Source organism: Callorhinchus milii, unplaced genomic scaffold, assembly GCF_018977255.1.
Source record: "Callorhinchus milii isolate IMCB2004 unplaced genomic scaffold, IMCB_Cmil_1.0 Scaffold10, whole genome shotgun sequence".
NCBI classification, from domain to species: Eukaryota; Metazoa; Chordata; class Chondrichthyes; order Chimaeriformes; family Callorhinchidae; genus Callorhinchus; species Callorhinchus milii.
Genome location: NW_024704751.1, coordinates 15,496,266 through 15,505,800, shown reverse-complemented (window position 1 = coordinate 15,505,800; position 9,535 = coordinate 15,496,266).

Here is a 9,535-nt window from a genome sequence, read left to right as displayed (position 1 = left end):
AAAGGTTCAGCCACAAAGATTAGGAGGATTGTGGAAGCAGGACTGGTAAGAGAGGGTAGGGACGGTCGGTTTAACATATGAATTAGGAGCAGGAGTAGGCCATTCAGCCCCTCGAGCCTCCCCCGCCATTCGATAAGATCATGGCTGATCTTCTGACCTAACTCTGATTACCCGCCCTATCCCCATATCCCCGAATCCCTCTATTTTTTTAAAAAAATCTATCAGTCTCAGCCTTGAAGATGTTCAAGGACTGAGGATCTACAGCCTTCGGGGGGGAGTGAATTCCATAAATTCACTGCCCTCCGAGTGTAGAAATGTTTCCTCAACTCTGTTCTAAAAGGCTGACCCTTAATTTTAAGACTGTGACCCCCGGTTATAGCTTCTCCTACCGGGGGAAACAGACCCCCTGATTCTTCTGTACTCTGGAGAATACAGCCCTGGTTTATTCAGCCTATCCTCGTAGGTCGGTCCCTTCATCCCAGGAACTAACCGAGTGAATCTACGCTGCACCCCCTCAGGGTTTGGCTACACGGGGTACTGGGATAGGGGAAGGTAACGCGCTGCGTTAAAGTGCCCTAATCACAGGTGATTGGAGTAATCCTGACACAGGTACGTAACAGAAGGATGTAACGACATTAACAAACCCCTTCTACATTCCCACCAGCAGCTGAAACTACCCGGGAACACATAACCACCCTTGGATTTGATGTAGCGCCTCATCGCGGTGTTGGGACGTCTCAAAGCGCTTCACAGTAAACTGACTGCATTTTGAAAACAGCGCAGGAGAGACTGATGGTATCCCCCCCTCCCCTCCCCACCCACCCACCCACCCAGCCTCACTGTAATACAGGAGGGGAAAACTCTCCCATTCTCAAACAGATTCTCTCTTTCCTCCCCCCCCCCCCCCCACCCCACCACCGCCCCCATACCAATCAGGTCTAACAGGACTCATTTAATAATATTCCTGGCATTTCACACAGCACCAGGGCCGTCAAAACATCTCAACACGCTCGGCAAGATTTCACTGTAGTGACGCCCAGCAACGTCCCACAAACAGTCCCAAAGTAGACAACCAATTGTATCTGGTGGTGGCGGTGGGGGGGGGGAAGAGAAACTCCCTTCTCTTTTAGCGCCGTGGGAGCTTCAACACCCCCCCCCCCCCCGGCTCGAACAGATGCAGTTGAGGGGAAGCTCGATTTAAGCTCCGGTTTGAAGGCCACCGTCCCGTCCCCCCCCCCACCTCCACCCTCGGAACTATCAGCGAGTAGAAGGTCCTGCAAATGGTTAGCGTCCTCCCGACTCGAAAGGCGCTCCATCAATGCGACTTGTTGTTGTCGTTGTCGTCATCGTCTGCGAATATCTTCCAGGAAATAAAAGGTTGATATCTGACACGCACACACACGCCCCCCCCCCCCACCACCATAAATAAATTAAGAGCAGAAACGTAGAACATCAAGTCAGATCCTGTTCTGCGGGGTAGAGATATAAAGAGGCGGACTCTAAAGATTTCAGATAGGGTTAAATTTGACCAAGTCCCCCCCCCGTCCCCCCCCAGCCCCCCTCTCCGCAGCCCTTCTTCGTCTCCCACTTTGTTTACCAGAGCTCAACGACAACCCAAAAAAAAATATTTGCCACAGAAGGCCGATCGGTTTCACTTTCGCAGAGGGGTGGGGGCGAAAAAAAGTAGGTAAGAGGGAGGGAGCGAAAGAGCAAAGAACTTCTTGCAGCAAAGTCCTGAACATTGACCCCTCTCTCTTTCTCTTTCTCTCTCTATCCCTCTCTCCTGCAACTCGAAACTCAACAGATAATAAACGACCCTTTTTTTTTGTTGAAACGGATCTAAATTTAGCGCTTTATATCATTTGCATTTCGAGGCGACGGCACTTTCCGACAGCGAAATGGTCAGCGATATTCCCCCCCTCCCTCCCCCCCCCGTCCTGTTGTATATTATGTCGCGTTGGATACGCCACAAAAAATAAAATATACATTTCGGGCGGGAGAGAAAGTACTCTCGTTCTAACTTTTTCTCGTCCGGTTAAAAAAATGATGCAAAGCGTCCACCTGACCCCTTCTCTCTCTGTCTCTGATTGCCTCTGTCTGTCTGTCTGTGTCTGTCTGTCTGTGCGTGTCTGTGTCTCCGCGCGCATGTATGTGTGTGTCTGTCTCTCCGTCTGTGCGTGCGTGTGCGCCTGTCGCTCTCTGTGTGTGTGTCGGTGTCTGTGTGCATGTCTCTGTGCGTCTATCTGTGTGTGTGTGTATCTCTGTCTGTACCACCTGTCTCGCCCTCTGTGCCCGTCTGACTCTCCCTCTGTGCCCGTCTGTCCGCCCGCCTGTCTCTGTGCCCGTCTGTCCGCCTGCCCGTCTCTGTGCCCGTCTGTCCGCCCGCCTGTCTGTGCCCGTCTGTCCGCCTGACTCTCCCTCTGTGCCCGTCTGTCCGCCTGCCTGTCTCTGTGCCCGGCTGTCCGCCCGCCTGTCCCTGTGCCCGATCGTCCGCCTGTCTCACTCTCTGTGCCCATGTGTCCCTCTGCCCGCCTCTGTGCCCGTCTGTCCCTCCCGGTGTCCATCTGCCTGCCTGCCTGACTCTGTATCCGCCTGCCTGCAGGCCTCTCTCTCTGTCTGCCTCTCTCTCTGTCTGCCTCTCTCTGTCTGTCTGCCTCTCTCTGTCTGTCTGCCTCTCTCTGTCTGTCTGCCTCTCTCTGTCTGTCTGTCTGTCTGCCTCTCTCTCTCTCTCTCTCTGTCTGTCTGCCTCTCTCTGTCTGTCTGCCTCTCTCTGTCTGTCTGCCTCTCTCTGTCTGTCTGCCTCTCTCTGTCTGTCTGCCTCTCTCTGTCTGTCTGTCTGTCTGCCTCTCTCTCTCTCTCTCTCTCTGTCTGTCTGCCTCTCTCTCTGTCTGACTGACTGCCTCTCTCTGTCTGTCTGTCTGCCTCTCTCTCTCTGTCTCTCTGTCTGTCTGCCTCTCTCTCTGTCTGACTGACTGCCTCTCTCTGTGTCTCTCTCATTTACACACTGGATCGATTCACTAAATAAAAACCGGTTCAACAGTGTCTTCCAGTCTCAGCCGCTCAACACAGGGGTTCATTTCCTATATGAGTTTCAAAAATAAAAAAAACCATCAGATTCATAAAAAAAATCTTTTTGCACAAACACACACACGGGGGGTGGGGGGGGGGGACAGAGAGAGAGAGGGGTAGGACAGAGAGAGAGAGAGAGAGAGGACAGAGAGAGAGAGAGAGAGACAGGAGGGGGTGGGGAGGAAGTGGGAGGGATTGACCTCAACCACACAATCAACGCCGGGGAGGGAGTGGGGAGGGAGTGGGGGGGAGTGGGGGGAGGGGGGGAGTGGGGGGGGAGTGGGGGGGAGTGGGGGGGGGGGGGGGGGGAGTGGGGAGTGGGGGGGGAGTGGGGGGGGAGTGGGGGGAGTGGGGGGGGAGTGGGGGGGGGAGTGGGGAGTGGGGGGGGGGGAGTGGGGAGTGGGGGGGGAGTGGGGGGGGGGAGTGGGGAGTGGGGGGGAGTGGGGAGGGGGAGTGGGGGGGGGGGGGGGAGTGGGGAGGGGGGGGGAGTGGGGAGTGGGGGGGGGGGGGGGAGTGGGGGGGGAGTGGGGGGGGAGGGGAGTGGGGGGGGGGGGGGAGTGGGGGGGGGGGAACCTCTTACCATTTTTTTTTAAAAAAATGATATATTTTTAAAAATAAATCAATCAATAAATACATAAATCCATCAATCAATAAATCGACAGCGTTGAAAAAAAAATCGGTCCATCTTAACAGCAGAGATCCGTCTCTGACAGAAGCACTGCCACAGAGAACCCCCATCGATTTGCAACGACACAGAAACCCCCAAAAATACACATTAATGTACCCACATATACACAGAGAGACACACATAGAAGTACATACATAGATATATATATATACAATATATAGACACACACACACAGTGATGCTCTTACCGGCAATCGGCCTGTGCTGTGGGACCTGACGGCTCGGAGTTCGGGTCCCCGCGGAGTGGTGTACAGACAGTCTCCCCGGGGCTCGGACCCCCCCCGGTTGTTGCTGCTGTTGTTGTTGTTGCTGCTGCTGCTGTTGTTGTTGTTGTTGTGGTGGTGGGTGTACCCCCCCACCGCGATTTGGCCGAAGCAGCTCTGGATCTCGGGGCCGCCGAACCCGTTCTCCGACCCGCGCGGCGCAACTTTCCTGTGGGAGCCCGAGACCGACCCCCCCCTCCCCGGGGCCGGGGACCCTCCCCGGGGCATAGCTTTGCTTTTTTTTTTAACCCCCCCTTTCCCCCCCCCCCTCCCTCCTCCTTCCTTCTCTCCCCCTCTCTCTCTCTCTCTCTCTCAACCCCCCACTCACTCACTCACTCACTCACTGCCCCCACTTTTTTTTGTGTGTGTGTGTGATTGAGAGAGAGAGAGAGATGGAGGGAGAGAGAGAGAAAGGAAAAAGAATAAAAGAGAAGACAGAGAGAGAGAGGGGGGACACAAAAAGGGGGGGAATGGGGGGGGGAGAGAGGAAGAGTTTTTTTTTAAATCTCTCCCCCCCCCCCTTTTTTGGGGGGGTCACACGCGCGGGAGGAGGGAGTGGGGGGGGAGAGAGAGAGAGAGAGAGAGAGGGAGAGAGAGAAAATAAAGAGATAAAAACAGGAGAAGAGGAGGGGGAGAGAGAGAGGGGGGAAAAAAAGAAACGAGAGAGAGAGGGGGGGGAGGGAGGGAGTGTGTGAGAGAGAGAGAGGGGGAGAGAAAAAAAGAGGAAGGAAAGGAGAGAGAGAGAGAGAAAGAAAGAGTGAGTGTGTGTGTGTGAGAGAGAGAGAGAGAGAGGAGAAAAGGGGGGAAAAAAAATAGGGTCAATTTCAAACCGGGATTGGAGCGGGAAATCGGGGGAACGGGGACCAAATGTCGGGGCGGCGCGGGCGCGGGGGGTACCCGCCGTCGGCTCCGGGGGGTCCCGCCGGTGCCGGGGGCGGGGGCGAGGCGGGATGCAACGGATGGTGCGGGCCGGGCCCCCGGGAGGGGCGGAGAGATGGCCTCAGAGACGCCTCCGAAGCCCGAGCCGCTGTGTGGCTGTGAATGAAGCGGATTCTCTCCTCTTCTCTTCTCTCTCTCCTCTCTCTCTCTCTCTCAGTGGCGCCAAAGCCGCTGCCGCCAAATTCATATTTCCCGCCATCTGCTCGGAATCCCCGACTCCCATTGGCCGTCCGGTCGCAACATACGCGGCGGCGGACCAATCGCGGGGCTCCCCGCCGCCGCCCCGGTTGATGCGCGCCCGGACCTCCCCCCGACCAATCAGGTGTCGCCCCGCCCCCCCCCCTCCTCTCTCTCCCCGCCCACCTCCTCCTCCTCCCCCCCCCCCCCGCGGCTCTCCTTAAAGGGAAAGGCCCCTTAAAGGCTCAACAACTCTTTAACACGTAGACACTCACTCATTCACACTCACACACACTCACACACGCGCGCGCGTTTTTTTTTATTTTAATACAAAATCTCTCTTTTTTTTCTTCTCCTTCTTCCCACCCTCACTCTCTCTCTCTCTCTCTCTCTCTCTGTCTCTCTCTCTCTCTCTCTGTCCTTCCTTCCTTCTCGCTCGCTCGCTCTTCGGTCACTCGGTCCGCGTTCCGCCCACAAAATACCCTTTGGGGTCCGACAGCGTCAGCGACGACTTGCATTTATGTCGCGCGCTCGACAGCGGCGGCACGTTCTGTGAAGCGCTCTGAGACGTGATACACGATGTTGCGTCAAATGCAAGGATTATTATTATGAAGGTTTCAGTGCTATGGGACCCCCCCCCCCCCACCCCCACCCCACCCCCCCCTCCACCTTATGCGAAGGGTCCTATATAGGATGATGTTAGAAACCCACGGTGGCACTGACACCACACTGACAACCAATTCCGTCTCGGCATCTGCCAAGCGTTGGTATCAGCTTCGCTCATTGGCGGTGCTCTCGCCTCTGAGTTGGAAGGTTGGGGGTTCAAGCTCCACGTCGGGACGTAATCTAAGATGACACTCCGAGGCAGGGCGGGTAGTGCACTGCGCTGTCAAGAGGTGCCGGCCTTCAGATGAGACGTTACATCGAGGTCCGATCTGCCTGTCCAGCGGGAGGTTTCGAGGGAATTTCTCTCTCCCGATGTCCTGACCAACACATCCTCCAAATAAAATAAAAATGGCCACGCACTCCATGGCTGTTTGTGGGTTCTTGCTGTGCGCATGCTGGCTGCCATGTTTCACCCACAAGATACAGTCACTGCACTTTACATTGTATCCTGTGAAGCGCTTTGAGACATCTGGACGATGTGATGAGGCGCGATATCAAACGCAAGGCTTATTGTTATTAAAAAAAAAGCTCAGCAAACGTGAGGGTGTTGGTGCCTCGTAATTTTCCCAATGACTGAACACGTGGGAGAAAGGGATCTGTGTTTTGCTTCAATGTGTCTGGGGAAGAGCGAGAGAGCCATGTATAACCCGCTGTTATTTTGCTGGTGTTTCTCAGATGAGTGACTCTTTCTGTACATTCAAGAAACCAGCAAACGGCCGCCAACTCTGACAACTGCACACACTGGGAATCTGCCGTATTTTCTCGGACGTCTGGCGATAAACTCCCAACTCCAGCGCCAGACACTGTGGAAATGATAGGTTCAGCACACAAAGACCAAGAGCAATAGAAGGGTTTACAGGCGGGAGAGAGAAAGAAGGGGGTGGGGGCTGGGGAGGGGGTGGGGGGGGGGAGCATTAGGCCTCAGGACTCTGAAAGCGTTTCAGTTAATAACCTGAGAGATGTTTAAACAAGCCTTTGACTTTCAGCCATGCGGCAGCAGCACACTGTCCTGTTGTGTGTGTGTGTGTGGGGGGCGGTGGGGTGGGGGGGAGGGAGAGCAAGGGGGAAGGGAGAGGGAAAGGGGGAAGGGAGGGGGGGGTCGGGAGAGGGAGGGAGTAAGAGAGAGGGAAGTGGGGGAGAGAGAGGGTCGGAGACCCGGTCAGGCAGCTCACTAATAAATCTCCAATTTTCCTAACTTTATGGCGACTTTAATGCCAGTCTCTCCGCATCCAGACTTAAGTCAAAATCTATTCTCCGTCTCACAGTAGTTTCTTTCTTTAATCCTTCTCAGACCCATTTACAACCCCTCACCTCCCCCCACACTCACGTTCCCCCTCAGGAAAAGGGGCAAAAATGAGTGGGGGAAGAGGCGAATTCAACCGAAATCTTCATTCAAGGTCCTTCACCTCTCTCTCTCCTCTCTCTCTCTCTCTACGCTTCGTAGGAAATCTGCAAACATTTGCTCATTTCTTTGTGCATTTTAGTGAAGCCAGGAAATAAAAGTGCTCAACGATTTATTATTATTGCTGTTCATGATAATAATAGCCATCATCCTTGCTCAGTTCAGTGCGGCACCTTTCGCATCAGGAGCACGGCTCAAAGTGCTTCACAGGATTTGGTTGGAAAGTGACTATGACTATGCGGGGAGAGGTGGATCAAGTGAAGGCGTCATCCAGGCAGATGTGGGGGGCTGGGATGCCTCAAGGAGGGACTCCCCATCCTGCGAGCCTGGGTTCAGTCAGAGCTATGGTTCTGTAAGGAAGTCAGGTCAGGGCCTGAAATGCTTCAACTGCGTCCCACACGACTGCCGGTAACTGTTGGATCGCGCAGCGGTTCGGCAAAGTTCCTAAGTCCCGCCTCAATCCGGAAAAGCTCTCTTTAAGAGACACCGGGCGGACCGGCTTCCGGATTAAGAGGGGATCTAAGAACTAGTTCAATTTCAATCATTTGAGTTTAAAGCGTGGGAATCGCTGGGCCTCAGGTGTCAGTCAGGCGGGGAACCCATTACTGCCGGCAATCAGAACAAGGACCTCTATCGACATCTTGTGGCCAACAATATGTAACACACACACACACACAGGGTCTCTCGCACGATAACAACAAGATGACTTATAGCAATAAAACNTTTTTTATAATGATAATGATCCTTGCATTCGATATAGTGCCCTATCATGTCGTCGAGACGTCCCAAAGCACTTCGCGGGATATACTGTTAAATGAATCGTCTGTGTACTTCTGTGGCAGGAATGTGGCAGCCGATTGTGTAGAGCAACTGTCCCACAAACAGTCGTGGAGTTAGTGACCAAATTATTATTATCGTTCATTTTTCGAAGGGTTTATTACCCCCGGAAAGCGATCCGCCGATCGGCTAACTACTTACTGCTAGGTAAACAGAGGCGTGTGGAGTAAGAAAAGGTTTCTCCCCGACCAGGAATCAAACCCGGGTCTTCTTGCTTGTGAGGGGAGTGCTCTAACCGATTCCATAAATCTTTTGTCCCTTAGCTAAATATTAAATAATAACAACTTTCAGCTACTCTGCGAATCTTTGGGTCAACTTCCTCCTCCCCTTTCCTCTCCTGAGGGGATTGATTGATTTGTGTGTTGTGTGTGTGGGGGGGGGATTGGAAGCAGAGGGAGGGAATTGGTTCCATTGGGGTCACACTGTCTGTATCCCTCCTTCAGTGGTCTTGCTCCGTGTTTGAGCTTTGATGGGTTGAGGGTCTGGTGGGTTTCAGGAAACAGTATAAACCTCAATGGGGCCAAATGACCTTATTCTATGCTGTAATTTTTACCGTCTTGTCTAAAAAACAGTCACTACACTCAAACCACACGGTGCTTTGAGTTGACGCTAAATCAAATGCCATGCTTATTCATGTGGGGGTTTTTTTTGGTGGGTGGAGCACTTTAAATGGGATAAATATATGTTGTTTAAGGTCCGGTGAGGTTAAAATGGAAGTCCTGTGATCAGCACATTCCAGGCTTCTTTGTGAAGCTTAGGATCTCTCCTCCACTGGAAACACTGATGTCGTCCTCCAAAAACTGACTGCCAGGAGCTTAGATATCCTGGAGCATGGACATTAAACACCATGGGTTGGTGACAATTAATCAGAACAGGGGAATTTGACTAGAAACTGTGTATTTAGGGCTACGAGAGTCGCCTTGCGTTGCGGTTAGCGCACTCGCCTCGCAAGCGCGAGGACCCGGGTTCAATTCCCAGGTGGGTTAAAACCATAGGCACGTTTCCTTACTCCACGCGCCTCTGTTTAGTAAGCACCATTAGGTAGTAACGGGTTTGTTAGTTGATTGACAGATCACTTTCCAGGAGTAATAATCCCCCCCCAAGAAAAAAAAAGTAAAATTCGATCACAAGCGACTGTTTGTGGGAACCGCTGCGGAGCGCAATTGGCTACCGCGTTTCGCCCACAAAAAAATACACAGTCACCCCACCTAACAGTATATTCTGCGAAGCGCTTTGAGAGGTCTCAACGACGCGATAAGGCGCTGCATCAAACCCGAGGACTCTCACTGTTATTAAAATGAACTTAAGAGCAGAGCAGCAGCAGCCCTCCCTTTTACGTCTTTTGGACAAAGTTTCTGGGAAACACCCTTCAAGTGATTTGTTTTGTTGAAAGGGATTTCTATTCAGGCCACTCCTTGGTGAGCTGGAAAAAATGACTCGCCCTGGCCAATAGGAGTGAGAAGAGGAGATTTTTTTTTGGAAGAAGAAGGAGGTT